Source organism: Engystomops pustulosus, chromosome 9 (assembly GCF_040894005.1).
Source record: "Engystomops pustulosus chromosome 9, aEngPut4.maternal, whole genome shotgun sequence".
Classification (NCBI taxonomy): domain Eukaryota; kingdom Metazoa; phylum Chordata; class Amphibia; order Anura; family Leptodactylidae; genus Engystomops; species Engystomops pustulosus.
This window is the reverse complement of record NC_092419.1, coordinates 57,966,232-57,973,183: the sequence shown is the minus strand read 5'-3', so window position 1 is coordinate 57,973,183 and position 6,952 is coordinate 57,966,232.

Below are 6,952 nucleotides of genomic sequence, written 5' to 3'. Positions count from 1 at the left end.
GATCGCATATGCGTTTCCAGAGACACGCATGCGATCGGGTAACGATTGCATGCATTTCCCGGGAAACGCATATGCGATCGTGCGGAGGTCCCCCTGTGCCCGGCGCAGTATGAAAGCGACACTAGCGGAACGTGTGACCGCGGCCTCCCTCAGAGGTTAACAACCGTGATCGTAGGAATCTCTGATCCCGGGTGTTAGTTATCTGTCACCTGCTCCGTTCGGCAGCTGCTGACAAAAGCGGGATGTTGTACTACATCCAATGTTGGAAAGAGTTTAATAGCTCACTGACGGATATATCCCTCTTGGTGTGGAGGTGGTGTGAAGGGCAAAATAATCGCAAAGTCTGGCAGTTTGCAAGACATCGCGATTATTTCACGGCTTGTACATCACAAAGCTGACATACAAGTCCTGGTAAATGTCTCCTATCACACACTGACCTGTAGCTGTGTATGCTGTGAGGGTCTGACTGTCCTAACTCATCCTTGCTGTGGAGATGCTCCTAATAGACGTCTATAGCTGCTCTCCTGGTGTCCCCCCCTTTATAATTCCTCCTCACCCATCGCGCCGCCACACTCCACACAGGGGGTGGGGCCGGCCCGGGGGAAGAAGAAGGGGCCTTGCTGTGCTGGGAGCTCAGGCTCTGAATTCACAGCAGCCGCGCTGCCCCTGTGTCTCTGGAGCCAGTGTGTCCCGGGACCAGGAGACGGGACTCAGTCTCTTGGTCTGGGACAATGCGGGGCACAGCGTGACAATCTCTTAACCTCCCAGGGCGGCGTGACAGAGCTAAAAAAATGTGACTGTCCCATCAAAACTGGGACGGTTGGGAGGTATGCAAATGTGTCTAAATTTTCATAAGGGGACAGGGGCCCCATGCAGAAATCTGCTATGGGGCCCTGCCTCTCCTAGTTACACCCCTGTATGTAGACAATGGCTGTAGCAGAGAATTCACACTAGAGACGATAGGTTGTCCTAGAGGTTTTCTTTTTTTAACCCTTTGTGCACTTTAGGCAATAGTTACAGGACAGGAGTCCTTGGGCTATCCACAACCAGGAATAATGTCCATTATTATGGTCTCGGTGAATTTATAAGCTGAATAGTTGTCATCCTCTAATCCAACTTACTTGAGAGAAAAAACAGTAGTTACTCACCGGTAATGATGTTTCCTCGACGGCACCAACCAGAGAGAGGGATCCGCCCCCAGGGACAGGAAACCTGAGCATAAAAAACATGCTCCTCCTATTCTGCCTCAGTGTTTACAGAGACTTGGAAGAGCCATATTATTAGTACATCAGAAACATATATATTTTCCATGAATGTGTAAATTTATATATTTTTTTTTTTTTGCGACACCTGTGAACTATCTTATAGAAAACACAGTTTTAGGAAAGAACACCCTGGGTGGGAATATACCAGGTGCCGTCGTGGTTCGAGGAAACATCATTACCGGTGAGTAACTACTGTTTTCCCCTTCACCACGACGGCACCAACCAGAGAGATTTTCAGAGAAAAGTTTTAGGGAGGGATAACAGAGGAGAGAACCTTCCTCCCAAAAGAAAGTTCAGAAGACCCCGCCACATTCACCCGATAGTGTTTGAAGAAGGTGTGGGGGGTAGACCAACATGCAGCCTGACAAATTTGGTCTAAGGAGGCATGTCTGAATTCTGCCCAAGAGGTAGCTAGTGCCCGGGCAGAATGGGCGTGAATATTCTCTGGGGCAGATTTCTCGGCCACTTCATAAGCCAATTGTATAGTGACTCTAATCCAACTGGCGATGGTTGCAGATGAAGCCTTGGAGCCTTTGTTTCTTCCTGAAAAGAGAACAAATAAACTATCTGATTTTCTCCAGGATTTTGAAACATCTAAGTATTGGAGAATACTACGTCTAACATCGAGGTTATGAAAAGATTTTTCTCCTTCTGACCTAGGATTTGTGCAAAATGATGGGAGTATTACCTCTTGGGACCTATGAAAATTAGAGACCACTTTTGGAAGAAACTCAGGATCTGGTCTTAGAATAGTCCTATCCTGTAGGACAGAAAAGTAGGGGGGTCTACATGACAATGCCGCTACCTCACCTACTCTTTTCGCCGAGGTAATGGCCGTTAGGAATACTGATTTTAATGTAAGAAGTTTTATTGAGATACTTTCTAAAGGCTCAAAGGGTGGACCCGACAGTGATTTTAGTACCAGTGATAGGTCCCAAGGGGGGAGTCTAGATCTAATGGAAGGACAAAGTTTCACTGAGGCCTTAATAAACCTAGATATCCAGGGATGACTAGCTATATCCTGGTTGAAAAGAGCTGCTAAGGCTGACACCTGAACCTTCAAAGTTGCTGGCTTTAAACCTTTTTCAAGACCCAACTGTAAAAAATTTAGAATAAGTTTAAAGTCTGGGTTATCTGTGTGTAGATCATGATTTCCTACAAATGAAAAGAAAGCCTTCCATGTTCTTAGATAAATTTTGTAGGTGATAGGCTTCCTGCTATTTTGCAGGGTGGATATTAACCGAGAAGAAAGGCCCCTATTTTGTAGGATCAACCTTTCAATAGCCATGCCGTTAGATGAAGCCCCTTCACCTGTGGATGACAGATAGGACCCTGGAATAACAAGTCTTTCCTGTCGGGCAGTATCCATGGGTCTGCGATCGACATATCCCTGAGACTTGAAAACCAAGCACGGCGTGGCCAAAATGGGGCAATGAGAATCACTTTTGCTCTGTCCCGCTTTATCTTTCCCAAGGTTCTTGGTATTAACACCATGGGAGGGAAGGCATATAGTAGATGGTAATGTCCCCAGTTCTGGGAAAATGCATCTATGGCTAGGGGATGGTCTTTGTAATTTAGGGAAAAGAAGCTTTTTACTTTCCGATTTCCTTTGTCGACGAAGAGGTCTATTTCTGGATACCCCCACAATTTTGTTATCATGTGGAATATTGTCTTGTTCAGAGCCCAATCCCCTTGGCAAATGATATTTCGGCTCAGAAAGTCTGCCTGGACATTTTCTGTACCTCTTATATGTACTGCGCTTAGGGATTTGAGGTGTAACTCTGCCAGCTGAAAGATCTGAGAGGTAATCTGCATTAGGTGTAAACCTCTTGTACCCCCTTGTTTGCTTATGTAGACTACGGTCGTGGTGTTGTCTGACCTTACTAACACCCCCTGATCCCGTAAGAGTGGAAGTGCCGCTTTTAGCCCTTTTAGTACTGCCAATAACTCTTTTCCATTGGAGGATAGACCGTCCTCCTGAGGTTCCCAGCTGCCCTGAAAAGACTGATCTTCTACATGAGCCCTCCATCCCCAGGGACTGGCATCTGTAGTAATAATCCTTTCCCAGCTTAACACCCATGGGAGACCTTGTCTTAGGTTTTGGGGTATTAGCCACCAATCTAGAGATCTGAGCACTACATCGGGAATTCTTATTATTGTGTCTAGGGATGCTGGACACTTGTCCCATGTACTGAGGAGAAAATTCTGGAGTCCCCTTGTATGATACTGAGCCCAGGGGACCGCCTGAATGCTTGCTACCAGACAACCCAAGAGAGACATGGCCCCTCTGATGGAGATTTCGGGAGTAGAGACTAAATCGGTTACCCCCTTTGTAATTTTCTCTTGTTTCTCTAGAGGAAGGAAGGATTTTTGACACTGAGAATCCAGCAGCACACCCAGAAATCTTTTTTGTGTTGACGGGGTTATACAAGATTTTTCTAGGTTTCTGACCCAACCTAAGAAATCTAGGATTCTGCATACCCTGTCTACCTGATCCCTTACTGCCTGTTCTGAAGAACTTACCAGTAGGAAATCGTCTAAGTATGGGATGAACAGACCTGGATCTTTTCTTATAAAGGTTGCCATTTCTAAAATAATAATCTTTGTAAAAACCCTTGATGCGATAGCTATGCCAAAGGGAAGTGCTCTGAATAGGAAATGCAAGATTCTTTGATCTATTTGAACTGCAAGTCTTAGGTACTTCTGGTATCCCGGATGAATTGGAATATGGTAATAAGCGTCTGCAAGGTCTATCGACGCCATAAAACATCCTGGGGATAACAGATTTACCGCAGACTTTAAAGTTTCCATTTTGAAACTTGGAATTTGAAGATGAGAATTTAAGCCCTTTAAATTTATTATAGCTCTTAATGACCCGTTGGGTTTTTTCACCCAGAATAGGGTTGAGTAAAACCCTTGACCCTTTTCTCCCAACGGTACCTGGCACAGTACCTTTTTGGAAAGAAGTGTAGCAATTTCTGACATCATTGCTAGTCCACCTTTTCCTGATGGGACCTTTGTAATCCTGAATCTCTGAGGAGGGAGAGTTATAAAGTCCCAGGTTATCCCCTGTGAGATGGCACTTAGGATCCAGTTGCTGTTTGATATTGTCTTCCAGGCCGGGAGGAAAAAGGAGAGTCTTCCTCCTACCTGGGGCCTCATGTCATTGTGGGTGGGAACGGGCCAGCTTGGACTGATTCCGAGATTGGTTAAACAAGAACCCTCTATTCCTTTGAGGTGGTCTGGAGGAATTTGGTCTAGGGTCTTTCTCTCTCCTTTCGAACCTTGACCTACGAAAGGACCGAAAGGATCTCGATTTGTAGGGAACATAAGAGGAAGGGAATCCTTTTTTCTTATCCCCCGCTTTTTCTAGCAAATCATCCAAGATGGGACCGAATAGAAAATTTCCACTACAGGGTATACTACACAGTCTACTTCTAGAGGCCAAATCGCCCGACCAGTCTTTTAGCCACAGGGCTCTTCTTGCAGAGTTTGATAGTGCCGCAGATCTTGCTGATAGTCTCAGGCTATCAACCGAGGCGTCTGCTAAAAGAGCCGCTCCTTTCTGTATATTTGCTATAGAAACCTGCAGATTTTCTCTAGGGACTTTGTGTATATCATTCCCCTATTGGCCTAACCACATCAATACTGCTCGGGCCACGCAAGCGGCTGCCACAGCCGGTTTAAACGCAGTTGTTGAGGATTCCCAAGTTTTTTTAAGGTATCCATCTGCTTTCCTATCTAAAGGATCCTTCAAGGAGCTAATATCTTCAAAGGGTAAAAAAGCCCCACGGGCCATCTTTATGATTGAAGCATCCACCTTTGGTGGAGGGCCCCAGGATGAAGTAGGATCTGAATCAAAAGGATATTTCCTTTTAATTGCTCTGGAAATAAATGATTTTTTGTCAGGGTTTTCCCACTCCTTTGAAATTAATGTGGAAATAGTGTTATGAATGGGATGTCCCGTCAGTTCCTCCTCAGAGACCGAAGAGGTTGTCTCATCTCGAATTATACCCTCTTCCTCAGAATTTGAAGGGTCCTCCAGGCCTGTAGTTACAGTGGAGGGACCCGGTAGATTCCTATCCGGTAATATAGGCGCCGGATTAATAGTTTCTTTTACTGTCAATTGGACCTCTTCTCTAATTACTGAACGAAGGGTCTCAAACCATGAGGAGGATTCCTCAGAGATTATCTTTCCAATACAGGAAGTACACGTATTCTTTTCATAACCAGACGGCAACTTCCTACTGCACATCCTACATTCTCTGTGGTGTGTTTTCCTAGTGGCTTTCTTGGGAGCATCTTCTCCCTAAAACCATTAAGAAAGGATTTCAATCAGAACATTAGTGTGTGTAAGAAAAATGCCCCATCGGGTAACTCACCACACCTTCATTACCGGAGTTGGGTTCTTCAGGGGTTCAGGGAGCTCACGCTTATCCGCCATTCTCCTGGCCCGTGCTGTAAAGCACCGCATGCTTCCTGTTGCATGGCGCTTAAATTGAAACCAGCCAGGCCACACCCCCTTCCGGTCCACAGCTGACGTGTTGGCTCCGGTTTTCCTTCTACATATACACATATGTATAATACAAAGAGCCCAACCTGTCAGCTATATCCCGGTGGACTATCCCACCGGGGCTCCCCCCTGTTTTTCTGCCGCTTTCCTCTGGTCCGGGCAGTACGCCGATGCGACCCGGAAGTGAAGTGTGACCACTTCCGGTCGCGCGAATCCCGGAACTGGTAGCGTGTGAGGAGAAGGCCGCGCCAGGACAGGGAGGAGAGGCTCGCTTAAAACCTGTTCATTCCCCATCTAAGATCTCAGGTTGTACACAAACAAAAAACACAGTAATATGAAAAACCCCAAAGCAAGTTAGGAGGCAACGGTGCTAAATATGTGTAATAAACATTCATTCTACTATAATCTACACATACAACCTATTTATTCCCCATCTCAGATGTTTAGGTTATTCAGTACACAGCTAAATATGTGTAATATACATTCATTCCACTATATTCTACACATACAACCTGTTCATTCCCCATCTCAGATGTTTAAGTTATTCAGTACACAGCTAAATATGTGTAATATATGTTCATTCTATTATAATCTACACATACAACCGGTTTATTCCCCATCTAGGCGTGCTAAATTCTGTAAACAGCAAAATCAATGCAATACTTTCAATACAGTTAATAGCTCTCCATGTCATATCAGTACGGTGTGGAGCTGATGCTGGTTCAGCTCTGCAGTTGAATCGGCATTGTAAAGTGAGGTGTGTAAACGGTAATCCATGCCTCCCAACCGTCCCGATTTTGGCAGGACTTTCACGCTTTTTTAGCTCTGTCCCGATTTGTCACGCATTTTCCCGGACCAAGAGACTCTGGTCAAGCACCAGGGCTGTCCTTGGTAAATGCCTGTAAGGTCCTGCCATAGATGGGACCTTACAGGCAGTGTGTCAGCCTATGCATCAAACATAGACTCACAGTGCTAATGCCCTGCAATACATCAGTTACAAAGCCCCGTTACAGCCCGTTATGGTGAAAATCGCCATACAAACCCCACATCTGTAGTAACGCCCGTCGTGACCTGTACAATAAATGATGAACGGCATAATTTTTTTTTTTTTTTAAAACCCACCAAAACTTATGTTTTCTCCTCCAACAAACGTAAGGTTTAGGTTTGGATAAAT